At 40.7% G+C, this 20,844-nt stretch overlaps 2 long non-coding RNA genes across 3 annotated transcripts in view; both read right to left on the bottom strand.

The window, feature by feature from the left end:
• Window positions 1-992: 992 nt before the first annotated feature.
• LOC129202812 (uncharacterized) lies at window positions 993-7,217 on the bottom strand. Its single transcript, XR_008575838.1, has 5 exons — window positions 7,067-7,217; window positions 6,227-6,386; window positions 3,971-4,209; window positions 3,700-3,853; window positions 993-2,670 (listed from the first exon to the last, which is right to left on the bottom strand). It is a non-coding gene; the product is annotated as an uncharacterized LOC129202812 (long non-coding RNA).
• The window catches only part of LOC129202813 (uncharacterized), a 37,281-nt gene continuing 23,651 nt past the window's right edge, over window positions 7,215-20,844 (bottom strand). The window contains exon 5 of one of the 2 annotated variants that reach the window (XR_008575840.1): window positions 7,215-7,290. This is a non-coding gene — a long non-coding RNA (uncharacterized LOC129202813). Of the gene's footprint in view, window positions 7,291-15,323; window positions 15,554-20,844 lie in introns of those variants that run through there. The other variant, XR_008575839.1, reaches the window with a different exon arrangement.

Genomic DNA, 20,844 nt, shown 5'->3' with positions numbered 1-20,844 from the left:
GACTGAATTAAGCAGAGAAGAGAGAAGGACCATATCATTTGCACAGCGTGCCATATATTTTCCCTCTCTCTCTGTTCTCTTTCTGCCTCAGCAGCCGTCTCTAGCAAAATAGTGAAATACAATCCTTCCTTCTGAGAACACAGTGAATAATTCTTTTTTAGACAAATTCAATACCAGGAAAGCCACTGGTCTTAATGGCATAGTAGCTGGTTGAACCAAGTCCCAATTAACTTTATAGCCCAATAATCTGAAGTCTGCTATTAAAATTTTCATCAAAAGATGCTAGAAGAGACAGACAGACTTTTTATAGCAATCATCGCATGAGACCATTCCCTTAAAAACATGCTTTTCAGTAACTAGGATGCTTCTCTGGCTGGTAGGAGCTTGCACATCGCTGCAACTGCCCTTCGCGTTTGCACTTTGGCAAGATAAATCTGCTGCCAGAGCGTGGGCCAGCCAGCAGCGTGGTGTGCAGGGCAGACGGCTGGTGCTGTCAGCCATCTCCATCCCCTCTCCCACGGCAAATGTCAGATGAGGGAGAACTGGGAAACAGATTTGACTTACAAAACTATTCCCGGTTGCCTTCTGTGGAGCCTAGTACCTCTGCCTCCTCTCTGCTAGGGCTTGTCTGTATTTCTTTACTTTTTCTGCCTTCTGTTTCCTCCCCATATCAAGAAGAAAGGTGAATTTTCAGGCCTGAACTGGCACTGCATCTAATTTATTACCTGTTTTCTCCATTGAAGGCTTATCTTCATTAGTGCTTTTCAAATACCAATTCTCCATTATGTATCTATGGTAACTATTATTTTCCTTTAAATTCTAAATTTATCCATATTAAATATTTCTTTAAAGGAAAAAAAAAAATCTGCTTTTCCTAAGGATGATAGATTCCTCTATGATTTTATCATCTTACTTGCATTTTTATTCCTGTTGTTTGTTCAATGATAAAAATTGTCAGGACAGAAGGGAGAGTTTGGCCACTTAAGGAATGGTTTCGGTATTGCTAAGAAACAAACAAGTTTATATTTGATATGATTCCATATTAACAGAGGTTGACCTTATCTGAGGGCAGCCTTAAAAGGAGAGTCTGTTCAGTCCCAGGCTTGAGAGTAAACAGACAAGTGGTCCTTACGTAAGCAGTAATAAGTGTTTACAACATTGTTCAGATATCTTCATTGTTCCTAGCTGTACTTTTGCAATACTTCTGTTTGTTTAATTTCTTTTCTCTACTGTAATCTTAATGTAGTCATAATGGATTTGATTATATGTTGTTGCTCTTTCTTGGCTTATTACAAACTGCTGGCAAACAATCCAGAGCTCAAATGTGCTCCTCCAAAATCAGCTGTTTAATAACGCCAAATAACAAACACTTTCTCAGTGAAGAATTTGTAAACCAAACGAAGGGACACATCTCTGCAATATGCTAAATGAGCGTACTGCCTGCAGTTAGCAACATGACTGACAGATGAAGGAAAAGGGCAGCAGTCGAGAAGATTGCTTTCTGAAGCTTACACAAAATACTTTTTTCTACAAAGCATGCATCACGAACATAGCAGAAATGCTGTGCAGTAGTATATAGGATGTATGAAAACTTATTTTCGATGACTTGGATGTCTGATTTCAACCCATTACAAATAACACTGTTGTCCCAAACTTACAACAGAACAAAACCTCACAGCCCATCTCTGATCTTCTGCTCCTAGGAGGCAACGGTTTCAACAGAAGACCTTCAGTCAGGTCTTTGAATCCTTCTGTTGGTTCCCACTTCAGTATCGCATCAAACAAGCTGCTTATTTTCAATACAAAGGCCCTCAGAGCCTTGCCTCAAGAGTAAATATTCTCCTGTATATGTGTGTGTGTGTGTATATATATATGTATTTTATTTTTGTTTCCATCTCAGGATCAGTTTACTTTAGGAGGGTCTATCACTCAGGTATTAAGTGAGAGTCTTCATGGTTTTTCTGCTATCAGAAGCATCCACAAAATGTTGTGGTGTCTTACTGCAGATCTGGCCTGATATGCTGCAGTGCCAGAAGTGGACACACTGCCCAGGTGCTGAGCATGGTGAAACTCCTTCCCACCTCCCTGCCAAGTGGTTTCATCACAGGATGAGAGCCCAGCCTGGAACTGGGCTTACACGATCCCTCTGTTTAGATAGTTCAGTTTTATATAAAATACTTAAAAAGGAAGAGAAAGCCGCAGAACATCTCTGTAGTCTTCTCAGCCGAAGACCACCATAGGACCAGGGTCCCAGGAGCTGTTTAACTGTCAATAAAAAGTACAGCAGAGTGAAAGAGGAAGCTGAGAGCTCTTGACTCTTACCAGAGACAAAACAGGGAGATAGATGCCTATTTGTGAGCCAGCGGGTGAGAGAGAGGCCAGTACTGGGATCTGTAGCAGCTTTGTGAAAAATCCAGCTCTTCATTTCCTTTGCATCTTTTCCAGACACCCATAACAAGCTCTCATTTGGGGCCAGACGCCATACTGCGTTCAATCCTTCCCTTTCCTTTCTTCTCTTAACTTTTTTTTCTTAAGAAAAATAGTGCATTTATGTATTAGTCCCACTGCTGAAACAACTTTGACACCTCCATCACATTCATCTGCTATCCCTCGTCTTATCCTTGGCTTGTAAGCTTTTTGGGCCACAGACTGTTTCTCTCTTCAGTGTTCCTGAATGCCACAGTAATAAGAAAAGAAAATAGCAATTAGAATCTGCTGGGGTTTGTTTGTAATAATAAATAGACACCGAATGTTTTCTCAAGTCAACAAAACCATGTCTTGCTTTGAAAATTCTTAGATTTGAACTAATTACTCATGGAGTCATTTTATGTGCATATACTTAATTTAGACTTGCATCCCTGTAGAGGACATCTTGCAAGCACAGACCGAAGTTTATTTGGTAAAACACAAGCACGTGTACTCCTAGCGCTGAGCTGGGCCTTCAGGGAGCAAGTGATGGTTGCCCAGTCACAGCTGGGTGACTCCGCACTGATTAAATTGAGGGGGATTAACGCTGTTTCCCTAATCTGCTCTCATTCATACTGAGTCTGAGCAATGGTCTGAACTACATGACTGCACTGTCTGGAGCAGAGAGCCCCCTGCTAAAGGGGCTGGGATTATAGGTCCAAAGAAGGATTTCTTCAGCCCTACCTCTCTGACCCAGCCAACGCAAAATCATGCATGAAAAAGCCTCAGCACATTCATTTTACAGACATTGACATGTTTTCCAAACAAATCCATGCAACACTTTCAGTTTCCCCCAACACTGGTCTCCTCCTGAGTTGCATTGTGGTGGGCGTAAGTAGCACAAGGGGTAAATACTAAGAAGTCACCTCACAGCAGGCAGAGCTGTGTGAGACACAAGCAGACGTCTAAGACAGACACGTAGAAGGTCAAAACACTCAGAAGGTTTCTTACAATTTAAAATACTTTTGAAATAGAAGTCAGGAACACAGTCATTCTGAAAATAAAATCATCCAGATCCCAGGATCTGAGCACGCCAGTCACTTCTGTGTAATGCTGGCACAAACAAATACCAGCATGTCTCTATAAACACTAAAAAATCTTTACACCTAGAAACGGCATATGTACCATGACCAACTTTATTTTGCAGCATTTGCAATACCTGATGCCTTTGTCACTACCACCCAGCAATTTCTTATCAAGGCTGTCTCTGAAATCTGCAGAAGCTGTGTTTACCTGCTCACTCGGGAGAGCTGGCTGCATGGTATGAGGCAATGCCTGCTCTGCAAAACGCTGCATTAGGTTCCAGTTTTCTCCCAGGTGAAGTTCAGACTTGGTTTTGACCTGCTATGCCAGATAGGACACCAGCTGTTGTTCACGGCCAGAAGAGCTGAAAACAGTGGAGAACTTTAATTGGGCTCTTGCGAGAATGAGCATTGGAAAGGGAACAAAAGAACCTTTTCTTCTTACAGAGATGCTGGAGGCCCACTTGCAATAGAGGGCTTACCTTTGGAGGTGTGACTATCCAGACAGTGTGCTCCATCCTCTCTATATGTGCACGGTCTTTTCTTCGCATGATCAAGGGTAGATAAAGACCAGATGACCCACTTGGCTGATGTTTGCCCAGGTGAGACCAGAGCAGCTTATGGTCCTTTGGCCTACATGGGGTAAAATTCTACTCATTGACACTCAATGGAAAAATTGAAGCTTGTTTCAATGAGATTGGTACTCCTTCACTGTGTTTTCCTGGAATCACAACCAAGAAACTGTACATGGAGTGCTATGAATAGACAGCAATGCCTACAAAAATGCAGTACTGCAAAACTGAAGAGTTTCACTCCCAGAAATTTTTGTGCAAATCTTGCCTATTCTATTATTTTCGGTAACTGTCATCTGATCAAAAGTACAGCTTTACAGACTAAAATGTATAGAATTGAAGGAAGCCAGCATATGCTATTTTAGTGAGTGTATTATCTAAAGTAGGCCTTCCATCTGTTTCAAACCTAATTATTACATCATCTTTATGTAGCTCGATTTACAATGGGTGAATTAAATGCTTGTGTGAGTACTTCATACAATGTGAAACACAGCTGTGTCATTTTTAGAGACAGAGCAGGGCAAAATGTTCTAGACACACTGAATTTCATTTTTCTACTGTGTTTACAAAAATATTCCTTTGTAGCAAATATTTTTCCCATTCCCTCAGTAATACACAATTGTATTTTGAAGAACCACATAGCATCCACTCAGATTGCAATAAAATACTGAATATTTTTATCTGCCAAAGAAAAAACTATGAGTTTAGTGATCAAAACAGCAGTCTTTATTAAAAGCATTCAGCTGGTTCTTCCTAACCTAGCTGTTGCCAAACAAAGACAGATTAAGATTAATTGCAGTAATTAAACAAAAGGACAGGCTACAGCATTAGTAACAGCGACGTATCACATTCGTTGTTCCCAGATACTTTATTCAACAGTAAAACAGAAAAATCACATGAGCTCTAGTCTATGTTATGCACATTTTCTATAAGGATTAACTCTTTAGCTGATACTCAGCTACAAGGCATGTGCACATATAGTCTGCCAGAGCATATCTTTCTTTAAAAATCCCTTTAGCTGGTAAAAGCAAGCCAGATTTAGAACGCATTTCTTGATTAGATTATAACCCTCTAAAATAGTTTAATGGGAGCAGTTTTTTGAACTACCAATTTTTGTCTTAGGTTTCAAAATTTATCTGACAAGTTGTAGTGAAAGGAGAGGTAGAATACAGATTATGGTCTAGCAAAAGCTTCTGTTTCAAACAGAGTAAGGAATAATCACCATTTTCTTCTCACTTTTCTTCTATGTAATTTTTTTGCTTGCTTTTGGGTTGGGTTTGGGTTTTGCTTTTGCTTTTTGTTTGTGTGTTTGCTTTAAAAGACATGCACTCTGCCTGAAGCCAGTTTTGGTCACACTGTGGGTTCAGCTCACAGTGTCACTAGGCTCACGGCAGGACACTGCAAATTAGCTGTATTCCATTTACAAGACTTGACTATATACCCATTCTGAAAGCCAAGATATTGGTTGTTGTTTCCTCAGAATGGAAAAAAAAGGACTGCTGCGTCTCCCAAAAACACACCCTGCCATGGTAGAAGGCTAGATTTAAAAATCATGCTCATCTTTAAGATAGTCCAAGGCACATAAAGTGTCTTTGGCCAATAGCGTATGGGCTCAGCATAACTGCTGTGCACCTCCAAAACTCCTGCTCTCCCGGGACACCTCTTCCCATCTCTCTTGTCCCCACACAGCTGGTTACAAGAGCAGTCACTGCTTAGCAAGACATGACCAGAGATTATTTCAATCGAAAAAAACCCCAACGTAATTCCTCTTCTGTCCACTTCAGCGTGCATAGACACACCCTGTTTTGCCAGCATTGGCACAGCTTAAGGCTTAGTCATTAGAAGGGAAATATGTACATTAAGAAATTAATAGGCAGTTTTTTAGGCAGAAAGGTAGCAGAAAATAGAGCGCGCTGTATTCTAGGAAGCAAACATTTTCCTCATTTAAGCTTTGAACTGGAGAGCAAACCTGATGCTGGGAGGAAAACATTAAGTGTAACTGGGGAAGGGGAATGTGTCACTTGCAAATAATTTCCCATGAATCGCTGCCTGCTGTAACATCTTTTGATTGAGCTATTTCTAGAGCTAACCCTCTGCTTGTAAATACTGATGCTAATCTTGTTTCAGAAATATTTCATCTTGGCAAGGCATTAATAAGCACTGTACCAGAAAATGCCTGGAGCCCAGCCATGCACAAGGCGTTGCTGTAATAGATCAATCAACAGTGAAGGTAAGCGAAGACCAGGAGAGGGATGTTCAGACACCTTGGTAACTCTTCAGACACATTTTGATTCAGTCAAGACCTGGTTTGTTTTTCCATAAACATCTGCACAAGAAAAATTTAGCTTGTGTTAATGCTCCCAGAAAACAAACGCTAGTTCGCAGGCTGGTGTTTGCTTGAGAAAAGAAAATCTGAATTGGTGGAGAGAAGAGGCCCCCTGTAATGGCAGAGGCATCCAGCAGAGCACAAGTAAAGCAAGGAGATACCTGCTAATGCTCCTGGGCCTCAAATCACAGCAATATCCATTACAAACTATTCACTAATCACTTGCAGAAAGGGAGTCAATTGTATAGGCCAAAAGTGATTTGTGATTACAGACTTTAAGTCTCCTTAAATGAGTCTGATTACCAGGAACCGAGGCGTTCAAGACTGTCTCATTCTTCAGTTGCTTTTGAAAGCCATAACCTGTATGTCACAGTCTGTTAAATGATGAGAAAATTCCAGGAAGTCATCACTTATTGCAATGAATTGTTCTTATTAGTTGTGGTGTTGTTGTTAAGATAAAGATTGGCAGCCTGGGCTAAACAACCGGAGATAGGTCGCCCAATTTTAGGAAATTTTGTACAAAAGCAAAGCATGTTGTACAAAAAAGACAAATTCAGCTCTAAATAGCTTCCAATCTCAATGATGCATTAACAGGAGAGAGAGAAATGATACTTTTCCTTATTCAGTGCATAGTCATCAATGAACTTTCACCAATTATCTGAGGCTAAAGGCTTTCTCACCCTTTATGCCAGAAGAGGAGTATTAATAGCAACAAGTGTCAGCAGAGGGAAGCAGTGAGCGAGTCTCCGGTACAGCCTGTTGTTGATAACAGTCTGATCCCTTGTCCAGCTGAAGAGCGAGACTACAGCTGCCCAACAAAGTGCTTCTGTTTGATCTCGTTGCTGCAACCATGTAGGGAAAGGTGCCAAGGATGATTTTGAAGTAGCCTTTTAATAGCAGACAGCTAAAATGAGAGGTTGCTCTGAGTGGAAACACAACACGCACCGGGGAAGACAGTTTTGCCTGATGTGGGAAGGCTTACTGTTTGTACAAGATGATGCATGTGGCATGACGTAACAGAAGAAAAGCTTGGATGCTTTTTTGGCTCAGGAGGCATCTGAATTGTAGCCTAATCATCTGTACATGACATCCTGCAGCCCCTATTAACAAAACAAAAAAAGTTTTGAACTGTACAAAGCTAAAAATCCCAGAACCTGGCAGGGACCACGTTCACCTTATTTTTCCATAGCTTTTCCTTAGACTCTTACAACCAACAGGATGCTTACGGCAATATATTTAGAGGTAAATTATTAACAATGCAGACAGTAATAACATTATTCTGCTTCATTCCAATAAAAAGAGAAATGTGCTTTAGGATCAAAGTCAACAACTCATTACACAAGTCACCATCTAGTGGTACGTTAAGAACATGTACTGCTGCTCCTCAGTATAGAGGTTAAATAAACCTGTGGTTTTAGGGACTTAACAGAATATCTTCAGTCCTGCTCAGAATGACTTGTACTAGTACTTGACTAGTACTTAAAGCTAACCTCTCAGTGAATATGTATATGGTACATATATGTTCTGTATTTTATATGCATGTATTAATATATTAGTATAAAGAGATATTTTAAGAAAATTTGGTATTACTCTATTTGAGCTAAACTTTGCATGAAGTTTTAATTCATGTGTTTAAAATGACGGAGCACAACAGTGAAACAGCTACATTTGTTGGTAGGCTACCTGGTTTTTAGCCTTTTCCTCCTCTCTGTATGCATTTATATGTGTTGCTTCTCTTTATGTACATCTACAGCTGTATATTTATGTCTGTAACAAATGCTCCACAGTGCACCATCGAAGGTGTCTGTCTTGCTAACTAGCCAGCTGAGTTGCAAAGAGAAACTTGTAGTTAACTAGTGGTACTCTGTAACTGCTGGAACAAGTGACATCTCCCCCACTGCAGCTATCTGTTCAGAGGAAAAGCTATTAGGACTGACAGTGAAGCTCATTCTTGCTCATTATATTCCAAGCCCTTACAGATGAGGCAATTTTTCACTCTTCTCGGTTGTGATAAAAACTGAGGACAAATACAGCATTATACTCTTATTCAGCCCGTATCTAAAAATGTCCTGAATTTATTTATCCCTGAAGAAAAGCTGTATTCAAGATAGCATTCCTCCCCATCCCATCCCGTCCACCCCCCAGTCTACCTTTCCTATTTGCATTTATATTTAGCTTCTTCACTCGGGGCCAAATCTTTGAGACCTTATTTGACTTTTACCCGATCTTTCTTCCTGAATTAGTCACCATATGCGATTTGTCTGACAAAGAGCTACATTAAAACTTCACAGAGAGGATGTGCACTAGAACTTTCTGATGAAACAAAAAGAAAAAAACCACACATGGCAAACAAGATATGACAGAAGATTACAAAGGTGCACTGATGGGAAGCCATGACATTTCTGCTCCTGGGCTTCCAAAACACTGGAAGATACATGGAGTGGAGCTGGAGGCAAAGAAAAGAGGTAAGCATAGTAAGAGGAAGGCTAGTCTGCAAATAAACAAGTATGATTAGCACTTGGCCACGTGCAGCATTTGTTGCTGGGACTCCCATGGAAAGAGCAGTATCATCTGTCACAGAGGCTAATACAAGGTGCTAATCAAGGCCAGCTTACCCTTTTCACCACAAGGTCACTAACAGCAAGAACTTGACCCCTTTACCGTACTCTACGTCCCATCTACTTTTGGGAAACATTTGTTATGGAGACCTCTAACGTCAAGGCATTGTGGTGGAAGATCTTTCCACGGATGAGCGCTGCAGTGATTGAGCCAGACTTCATTAAAGGCAAGAGCACAAAGGAATGCAATGAAACTATCTAATAAAATGCCTGGCAGGCTTTGGGGATGAATATTTGGGAAACCTAGTCTGCAAAGCAGAGATTTTTAAACACCGTTACCACCTTTCAGTTCCTGCCTCCTTGTACTGAACCTGGAAGAAGGGGAAGAAAGAGTACTCTCTATGTGGACTCACATATTGGATTTGGTTCCCTCAGTGGCAAGATACGACACGTTAGCTTAGGTACAGAACCTACACATAATGTTTATGCAGTTTTAAATGCAAGTAAAATATTTTACCTTAGATTCCTCCATTTAGCTGCTGCATTTTTGTTCACATTTATTTTAAGTTAAGAGCCAGTATACGGCCAGTTACTGCAGTTCAACTCAAAAGAGCTAACTTCTTAGGTCTTACTTGCCTGCTTGAATCTTTAAAGTCTGCCAGTGTGGTCTTCTGTGCAGTCTGGGAAGGGGAAGAAAGCTAAAAGAGCAGTGTCTCAGACTCACTAATGTCCCTGCCTCGGATTCCCTGAGCGCCCTGATGCCAGTGGGAGGAATGTAGATTCATACTTCCCCAGATTATGTATTCCCCTTAAAAAATTCAATTCAGTTCTCTCCCGAATGAATTTCCTGTATTCCTGTATTAACTTCTTTTTTAAAGGCGTGCAACCTTACAAGTGTCCAAAGGCACCTCCTGCCTCACCTCTCCCTTCTAGCTGTGCTACCAAAAAATTGCTTTTTGCAGATGAGGTAAAAAGGCAAGATAGAGCACTTAAAGTTGGGGCTCTATAGCACAAGCGCAGAAGAAATAGAAACAGAAATACTTTAGAAGAAAAAGAAAAACACCAAGAAAGAATCTAAAAGAACAAAGTGGATTTAGGAAACGCTGAGGCTCCACCACGGTTACTGGAAGAACACTGGAAAGATGAGTAGCAAGAACAGGCAGTCAGATCTGCTGGTGGTGCAAATTAGCATCGCTGAGGTAAAGTCAGCGGCACTACACTGATTTGCACCAACGGGGACTGAAGACTGTTACTAAGGAGGAATGTGTAACAGCCCTATCATGCACAGATTTTTTCTTTCTGTGGAGAATATTGTTTCAGTCCCTCCCACAGTTTGTCAGTGACTGCTCCCTGGTGAGAACATGAAGAAGTTGTCAGGTCTATTAACCTTAACAAATGTAAATATGAACCCAAAATGTGGAAAAATGCTTGGATCTGAAATGAATTTCATTCTAACAGACTGCTGAGTTAAACAGTCACGCAGCCAACACAGCAACAGCAGCCACTGAGAAAGGAAATTGTTCACCCAGTTCTTTTCGGGTTGTCCTTCCTGACTGTTTCTTGGTTCAGCAGCACCTCATGTAAACAGCTGCATTGAAGGAGGTTGGAGTCACTTGTGTGATTTATCCCAAATAATTTACCTTGCAAATGCAGGCCTTTCTTCTCCAGTCAAGACTGTTGTTCGCAATTTTTCAATACATCTGCAAACAAATCTTACTCACCAACTCACGAAGCTGGTGCTAGGAACAAGCCATATGCTCAGTTCTTGTAGCATCTGACTGGAGCCAGGAGCTATAGTCCCTTACTTCTGTTCCCTGAAGGAATGGCATGTCCAATGTCCCCTGTCCCACAGGGAAAGAGACCTTTTGCCTGTTATTCTTGAACATGGGGAACTATATGGTATTAGACTAAGACCAATACTGAGAGACAGTTTGGAGCATGACTTAGTGTGTGATGGAGTCTATAATGTTTATATTTCCTGTGAACATTCTTGCAATAAAAAAACAGTAATTAGAAAGAGGCTTAGCCCACATTTCCATGGCTGGACCCATGCAGGAGGGTCTGAAGGATCCCACTGCACTGGGGCTGGGATACCAGAAGCTATGTGAAGTGACATATTTCTCCTTGTGAAAAAGCTTTTCCAAAAGAGCTCCGTGCACAGACCATTACCCTGCAAGGGACGGGATGGGGCTAGAGGGAGGATTGGGCTAGGGAATTCTTCGCTTGCCAGATCCTTTCGTTTCCTGCCAACATACACACGCACGCCTACAAGAAATGCTGGATAAGGTCCCACTAAGATTCAGTCTGTGCTTTGGGCTGGGCAGTACTTGCAAAGCAACTCTGTGGCCCTTCTGCAGCTTAAGGCAGAGAGAAGCTAATGCTCTCAGGTTCAGTTCTCTGCGGTCCAGATTCATACAGAGGCTGAAAGCTGCACCCTGCAATGTTTAAGAAGTCAGAGGCTGGGCTCTGCTTGGTGTTCCCAAGGCTGAGTTATGTGCTGAATGGGAGGACTGTCAGGCTCAGGCCCATGGGCTGCAGAAGCTCAAGGTGTTACAGACCAGGACTGTCCACATTGCATCTTCACCTGCACCTCTGCTGCCCTGCTCTGCATCAGTAGCATGACACACACTCCTGCATCTCAGCAGCTTCAGTGCCCACCTGGTGTCCTGGGTTAAAGTGCTGGGGAAAGGGGGACTGAATTAAGTTGAAGGACTGGCACTTGTGCTGCTGCAGTGTGCCTACGTGCCAGCTCTGTTAAAGCAACAATGTCCTCCATCCAGGGGCATATAGAGTAGAAGGAGCCCACCAATGTTTGTCCGTCAAACCCTGTAAGTGCTGAGACTGCAGCTGAGAACTAGGAGTCCAAACCTGGAGACAGAAGATGCCAAGAGCAGAGCAGGGAAGAGAGACTCAAATTTTATCCTTCCTTTGGCCTGATCTGCAGTTAGCTGTGAAGGTGGGTGTCAGCCCCCAAGATCTCGTTGAGAGCTCAGGCATCGGTACTAAGCATTCAGGCACTCGCAAGTACACCTCTTTCTCCTGCTGCAGGGCAGCAAGAGAAGACAGAGGATTCCCTTTGCTTAACAACCTAGAGTACTAGGGTATGTGCCCAAACAACAGGCTTTGAACTTCTGAGTAAGCAAAAAAAAAAACCAAAACCCAAAACACCACCAAACCAAAAAAACAGGGAATAGGAGAATTCAGAAGCCATAAGAGACTTACCTTTAGATGCAAGAACATTCACGAATCATTTCCCTGCCATAGCGACATAAATCTGCTCAACGAGACAAAGGAAAAAACAGGACTAGATTTGACAGAAGAACTTTAAAGGTAGCACGTACATTAGGTTCCTCTAGCTCCATTTGCATTTGGATGAAAAAACCTATTTGTTTTTACTGTTCTTTTCTTCCATTGAACAGAAGCCATTTAAACTTCAGTGGAGATTTGCTTTCATTTTTGAGCTTTCTTCTGTTTTTTTGGATTCCAAGTCAGAGGTAAAATGGATAGCCCTTCATTTTATTTAGCATGAAATGAATTACAAGAAAGTGGGACCTCTAGGAATAAAAAGTCTTCTGTCTGTATGTTCATGTAAGTGTAAAATGTACTGCAAGGCAGAGTGCTTCTCCAATTTCACTATAGATTTGTAATAACAAAAAAATGAACTCTTAGGAGAAGTGAGTCATGAGCTGTGTGATTTGAACAGTTACATTAACACACAATAAAAAGGTGCAAAGGTTCAAGACAGTTCTCTCTTAATAGAAAAGAAATGCAGAACCCAGAAATCCATAAAAAGGCAGTAAATGAAAGATTGGATGACATCCTCAAGAAATGCAAATCTAGACTGATTTCCATTTGAGAACAAATAAAAGGTCCCGGTTGCAACTAGAGCAGGAGAAGGGAGGCAGGAACAAATGAGCAGACAAAGGAAGGAAGGAGGGATCATATACATTGCAATGTACAGTTATCAGTGCTTGGCTAAAATACAGTGTTGCAATGAATGAGAACTGATACCAAGATGGTAATTTACAATACAGAGATACACAGAACATTCTGTTGGTGTTTGGTAGGAGGGAAAACTAATGCCTGAGTCATTCAGAAAGCGCTGACAGTCTGTTTATAATACCCACATCTGTCACACTGCACTCCGTTGTAATCACACTCCCCTGGATGGGAAAGGAGAAGATTATGTACGTCCCCAGGGAAGGATGTACTCATATGAATCTGCAGGCAACATTCAAGAAACAATAGAACTTGCCTAATTCAAGAAGCAATAGAGCATACAGTGCCAGTGAGCTACATCCCATCTATAACAAAGCTTAAAAAAAAAAGGAGGGACATACTTATCACTGAACAGCCCTTTGATAACAACGTTAAAGGAAGAGAGCTGGAAATTAGGGGGAAATACCTAACTAACACCTAAATAACTCCTTCTGGGCTACATACAGGTAACCAAGGCTGGGTCTTAATGATCTTGATTTTTGGCTTTGGTTGCTATTTTGAACAAATGTACGGTGTAGGACTGTTGATACTGCAAGGCTTTGTTTAGGGCTGGGATCATAAGAAACTTGGTGTTCCACTTGGTTTGCAGTTGAATGTATAATTTAGTCTAGGTTTGCTCAATACTTGGCCATATTTTGAACTAAGTCCAAATTGGCAGTATAAGGCTTTGGACTCTCTGCCTAGGCAGAGGTTCCCAACTCCAATCTTACAGAATGGGTGTGTGGGGGGGTGTACTTTTAAAATGAACATTTCACGTAATTTTCATCTTATTTTCCTATCATACAACAAACTGCAGAGATATCTGAAAAGGCATAACTAGGGACAGAACAGAATAACATGCCTTAAAAAGAAGTCTTGCTTGTTGAATATCTAGCAGAAAAAACCCAACATCTGTATGTCTCTAACTTCCATTTGAAAAGCAGCTATCAGAAAATGCCTATCCACCATGGAGCAAAAAATCATTTACAGATTCACAGATTGGTAGGGGTTGGAAGGAACCTCTAGAGATCATCTAGTGCAACCTCCCTGCTATAGCAGGATCACTTAGAGCATTTTTAACACTCAAACACACTGAATCTTAAGACTCAAACATATTTGTGAGTATTTCCTGCTATTTATTCTACTTTGAGGCAAACTGCACAGAAAACAATGTATAGTACTTACTATTTAAACTCAGTGCTAAATGATTATATTCTAGGCTGTTCATGTAGCTCAGCCTTGGAAAAAAATATATGGAGAATCAACAGAATTCTATGCTAATGATGAATACATAACAGCTCAGAGTAGCTTGTGCTCTTCCACTGGTAGCATCAGTGTAATGGTAGCGCCAAGGAAATGGCAAAGATTTGAACCTTTGCAAGATAATGATCACACTGACTCCTGTTTAGCAAAAAAAAAAAAAAAAAAAAAGGATTACAGCCACATCATTTTAGCAGTATCAAGCAACATGGCACATTACAAAGGTTCTATATCCCCAAAGAAGAAGTAAAATCGGAAACTAATATTATTGCTGGATTAAAACCTTTGCATAGACTTTGGGGATTTGTGAATCAGACATGTGAGTCTTGCTACCCACTCCCTCCCCCCCCCCCCATTTATTCTGTAGCGACATTTCCAGAAAAACAGCTTAGAGGTGCAGCTACGTGATGTTCACATTTTCCTGCTTCAAGGAGACAACCAGCCACTACCACCTCTGCTGTTCCACCTTTGCTGCCAGACTGTGAAGGTATAAAAAAACCAACCACATGCCAGAAACTGCCAACATCACTTCCTAAAGCAGACAGGGGATTTGTGTGGGTGCAAGGGCAGGGCTGGAAATCAGTATTTTTCCCTAGATGAAGGTGGCATTACCAACTCTGCAGGGTGAGGTTATTTCATGAGTTGAGCCCTTGAGATAAGGCATGTATTGTTCCCTGTAGTAAAGCACCAAGCTGTTTCCTACACACCAGGCGAATATGTAGCGTGCTTGTCAGAGCCTTACGCCTTGAAAAATTAGGGAATTGGCCAGGAAAAATGGGTATATGCAGATAGGCACCTGCCACATGTGCCTTCTGTACTGCAGTTGCACAAATATCAGTAGAAGATTTTTACAGCATTGTTTTTAATTTTCATCTCAGATCCCCAACATCCCCTACAGAAAAGGTTCCTTGTAATTAGAGACTACTCCAGCTGTTTTCATGCTGCAGCTTTGTGGATTTGCTCTGGTTTATGCATATTGCATCTGAATTAATGTACACTTAAACTAATCAGGTATCTCATGTGTAAAGCATCATAAAGAAACTCATACGTCCTCCTTGCACCCTGGAACTATAGTCTATTTATTTATTTATGCTTTAGATGTACCTGCACAGGAGCTTAACTTCTCTCAGGCTTCCATTTGCACTGTGGTCCTTATTGTTCCTCTTCCCTCCTTTAGCTTGCAAAAGAAAGCTCTGGCATCTTTTATATAAATTTTGTGTCTTGCCTGTAAGATCTGTGGCTGTGCACCATGTTTTAGAGAGTTTGAGCCCACAGGGGATCTTCAGCTCATCAGCTACTGCCCTTCAAACTGTCCTCTGAGTAACTTATAGTTGGCAAAAAAAAGAAAGATCTTCAGAGAACATGCCGGCTCTGCAAGACATTGAAAGATGGAGAATCCATCACTTTGCCTGATAGTTTGTTTCAATCACTCCCACCAGAACAACGTGTGTCTTGGTTTTAGTTTGAATTTGCTGTTCTTATAGCTTCACGTTTATGGTTCTTTCTGTGCCCTTGCTTGCTAGATTAGATGGATGATTCACTGTAACCAAGGAGTTTCTTTTCTCATGGATTCATTCTGTAGTGCCCAGCACCAAATGCTCGTTCAACCTTTATACAGTGCTACATGGGACACTGCTCCTTGGAGAGAAACAAGTTAGATCACTTCTAATCTTTTTTATTTATACAATTAAACATGTTTATCACCCCAAAAATTTGATAGCTTGCTCCCTGGTTAACTATCCTTCTTGTCTGCCTTTTAGAGTTTCACTGACCTGTCACAGTGTGCTGCTCCCTGGAACAATATGCCAGCACTGCATCTCTCTACAAGCATCAACTAAAAGAAACTAATGTTGAATAATGTAAAAGTATTCATAATTCCAGCCACTATCAAAGAGAAATCTGGACTGCTGTTACCCACACTGGTGCACAGACCTTATTTCAGAAAATTTAAATAGATGGTTACATCCTGCAGGGCGTTTTCAGTACTTAAACTGAGAGACACGCTCACTGTGATGCCTGAGTCTAAAAATTATGTTGTCTAAGGCACCATTTTTCACTTTGGGTATATAAGCATTTCAGAGCTAGCGAACGGGTGGAAACACGCTTTCCCTGAAAACACCTACATGACCCTGTTAGATTTCCCTATAAAAGCCATCAGACAGATACAGCTTCAGAGCAGTTCTCATTTACTTGTCAAAGCCCAAAGGTGTAGCGGTCTGTGTGGCCAGGGCAAAGTTGAGAGTGCTGGGAATGCCAGCTGTTCTCTCCATCTCCGGAGCTCCAGGGACACTGGTCTATGTCTGCTGAAATCTCTCTCTCAAATCAGCCCCGGCCTGGCCAGGTGCCTGCGGGCAGCTCTCGCTCTGGGGGGGCAAGGCTGTCCTTCCCCCAGAGAACATGTTTGCAGATTGTTTTTTAACCAGCTTCGTTTCATTGCTCCTGCTTACAGGGCAGGTCACCAACCACAGTTACCTCCAGAAAATGGAGGGGGCAGAGAGCTGAAAGTGAGAATGTGGGAACCGGTGGGAGTGTCTTTAAAAAAATAATAATAAGTTATGTTAGACAACATGCAGCTGCCTGCCCTAAGTGCTTAGGTTTATCGGCTGTACCATGAGCCGCTTTTAACATCGGAAGAGCTTAAATACAGAACCACTACAAGTTTATTCTAGCCAGACAAAAGGTTTCATTCCTGATTTTAATGTTGAAAGCAAGACTGTACAGACAAAGACAACACAAAGTCATCCTGAGTAGCACTTAACATTTGATATCTTTCTGTCATGGTTTTACCCCAGCCGGCAGCTAAGCACCACGCAGCCGCTCACTCGCTCCCCCCCCCATCGGGATGGGGGAGAGAATTGGAAAAGTTAAAGTGAGAAAACTCGTGGGTTGAGATAAAGACATTTTAATAGGTAAAGCAAAAGCCGCGCGCACAAGCAAAGCAAAGCAAGGAATTCATTCACCACTCCCCATGGGCAGGCAGGTGTTCAGCCATCTCCAGGGAAGCAGGGCTCTGTCACACGTAACGGTTACTTGGGAAGACAAACGCCATCACTCCGAACGCCGCCGCCCCCCCCCTTCTCTTCCCCCCAAGCTCCTTATAAACTGAGCATGACGTCATATGGTATGGAATATCCCTTTGGTCAGTTTGGGTCACCTGTCCTGTCTGTCTCCTCCCAACTTCTTGTGCACTCCCAGCCATCCCGCTGGCAGGGCAGTGCAAGAAGCAGAAAAGGCCTTGGCCCTGTGTAAACACTGCTCAACAATAAGTCCATAGAACAAAAACATCTCTATATTATCAACACTGTCTCCAGCACAAATCCAAAACATATCCTCACACTAGCTACTATGAAGAAAATCAACCCTCTCAGCTAAAACCAGGACACTTTCTTAACTGCTGCTTGAAGGATATTACACTGACATCCTGAATTGCTAGTTCTTAGATTTAAATGCTAGTTTAGAGACTTACAAAGTTAGTCCTAGTCCCCGGGACAGCCATGTGAAAAATAAAGAACGACAAGGAACATTTATGAAAACTGGTTTTCATAGCATGTCATGTCATTTTCTTCAAATGTACATTTGAAACCCTCATCTAATCAATTCCATTGTCATAAAATCCAATTTATTTAAAATGGTATTTATAATTTTTAATCCTTTTCTTTTTCAATCAATCTGTTAACATCTTCATGTGTGCAACTGAAACTAACTTTTATTTGAAGTGTTGCCTTAAGAGAATCAAGATTCAGCACTTTTTTATAAAGTGTCCTACTTTATTCACAAAAGGAAAATATTCTTTCTAGTGTGGCACTTGAGGCTGGATTGCAAAAAAAAAATTTCATAGCTATGAAAGAACTGTGACGGGAAGGCAGATTGTTAGTCTCTTCCAGAATACAGGTTTGCATCCAGGCCACTGAAGTGATCACACATTGTTTTGTATGCAAGCAATTCGCATCCAGATTTTTATTAAGCTTCGATCCTTCAGAAATGCTTAGTATTTCCTGAACATTAATTTTAGGAAAAAGATTTCTGTATTTCATCAACTAAAGCGTTACCAGCTTTTATTATTATAAGACATCATAAAAGTTATCATTGTGAAAGAAGAGTAGAGAATGAAATATCAGTTATTCAAAATGTCTTTTCATCATCCATATCTTAGCCAAATAAGAATAGTAGCCTAAAATGCAAAAATATCTTCTAATATAAGATCAACATCTTCAGACTCCTTCATTGGCAGGGTTTTGGAAATAACTACTTTGCAGAGAAATTCCTCAACATTTCCATGCACTCAAGGATGACAAAATGAAAACTGCCTTGTAATTCAAAAGAGCATTTGGCAAAAGTGGAAAAATAATTTAAATTTTCATTGTACACATTCAAGGTCATCTACAGCTTCCCTTTTTGTATTATGCAGTATGTGAACTAGGATATTATTTGGAATAATATTAATTTTCATAACATATTAATATGTAGACACTTTTATCTCCTTAAATTAGTAATTGCATGGTCTGTTGCAAATAGTAATTTTTGTCAAAATTTGCACTATTTTATTATTAAACATTTTTTATATCTTCCAATATTCCTGATGCTATTTCATGTTGCCTTCAAAGTAAGCAAGAAGACAACAAACTAATGGACTATGCACCTACCCATACAGTTAGGGACAAGTATTGGAATATTTTAATATCTTTTTATAATGGGATAACAGTGGCCTTTTTAATTTAAAAAAAAATGCACTTACCAATAACAACCTAGTTCTAAGTGACATTGGAAAACATTCACATTGCTATCTCGATGAGTGACCCGACATTGTGCACTTCGTTGCTTCTGAAGAAGTCACTTCATCACTTTCTGCACTCTTATGTTTTTAAGCAACAAAAAAGCTGTTCTTTTAAACTGTGCTACACTTACGTTTATTATGGACTCCACTTTCATGCTGTCTTACTTCTGATAGTTTATCATAAGCCACTGAGGTTCTTTGCATAAGCTGCAATAAGCCCTATAACAATTATTGCTATCTTTACTGATCCTGCAAAATTATTTTTCCATTCGTTCAGGAAATTGCAAAGCTCTTTCTATTTAGGGAGTATATTGTGATTTACTAAAGAAATTACTATTGCCATCACTGCCAAAATTACGATCCCTATAAGGATGTAGCTCAGCCAATGAAAAATGCTATGGTAGTTAAACTCAGACTTAATCTACCCACTCTGTACCGAGTCAGACATTAGATACTGTATTCTACACAAATATTATTTAGTTATAATAAATATATGTGATAAAATGCTCTTTATTTACTGAGAGCTTGAATACATAGGCTAATCCTAGCAGTAATTCCTCCAGGTAGACTCCAACTATACTGAAAATACATCTCATACTTTCCTTTTTTGCATTTCAGTGAGGGCTGAAATTCTCTTCATATAAAATGTATAAAGACATAGAGGATTCTGCAGTTTGAAAAGCTCTACACAGATCTAAAACTGTTATTTTGATGGCGATCACACATCAGAGCTATCTGGGGAGAAATGAAGTTTCATCAAAGTCAGGTTCGACTCAGTAATTCATAAGTCCCCCCACGTCAAAATCCTCTGCCATGCCTTCAGGAGAGTTTGCAGTGAGCTCTGCTATGATACCTGCCTAGAAACTTCCAAGGTCTGTCTGAAGAATCTGTGTTTCACAGCCACGTTATGCACACAGCAGGCACTAAAATTTAGCAATAAAATACGCTAATGTCTCTTTGTGTCAAGTATTTCATTTTTACATAGCTATTAATGGCACTTCCCAAAAGACAGCCTTTTTTCCTTCTTACGAACTGATCCTCATCAGGCTTACAAGTAAAAGAAATGGCAAAAGTTATCATGCTGTGCCATGGCTGTGATTTTACTTCAAGGTAATCTTGGAAGAAAAAAAAAAAAAGTAACATCTCTGTTTTATAAGCTTTGTGAATAGTTTTTGTTAAAAGACCACATTCTTGCAGGCTGCATTCTACAATGCAAACAAGGCTTGGCTGACCAGTTAATTCCTTAGTATAATTCTGCAGAGGTTTGATAGACTGGCTTCAAGGCTTCAGCTTATACCTGTAACAGAAGAATGAAATAGAAGATGGTCGTTTAATCTAAGGGAAGAGCCTTGGCAACGCCACCCAGCAGTACCTTTCTCTCTTTTGTTCAAGAATTCCCTTTCCTCATCTTTCTTGGCTCCTTACTCCAACAACAAGGGGGCTTTGATAATAGAGAACCTTTTATCAAATATGGCTCTAATAATTAATATCCTACCCCTACTACCTTGCTTTCTGGAATTGCACTTTGAAGTATGAAATGCAAAATACCTCCTTCCCCTCCTTGGGAATGTCCTGAATTCATAGTCGAGGCATGTTTTTGAGTTAGCACATTTTTTCTGCTTAAAATGGCCTTCCTGGAGGTCAGAACCATTCTAAGATAATTTCAAGATACAATATTTCCACAACGTTTCATAAAGTATGTATCATAAATTGCATTCACTGTATGCATACCTTACCAAATGCATAATACTTTGTTCTCCCGGAGCGCTCTCTGGAGACACGATGCATTAGTAATGCAGATGACAGAGCCCTTTCTGAAAACTACCTTCCCTCGCTCTTTCATCTGTTTAAGAAGTTCATGGCATAATGGTGACCAAAACTGACACTG

This window comes from Grus americana, chromosome 2, assembly GCF_028858705.1.
Source record: "Grus americana isolate bGruAme1 chromosome 2, bGruAme1.mat, whole genome shotgun sequence".
Classification (NCBI taxonomy): domain Eukaryota; kingdom Metazoa; phylum Chordata; class Aves; order Gruiformes; family Gruidae; genus Grus; species Grus americana.
This window is presented reverse-complemented; position numbering and strand designations above follow the sequence as displayed.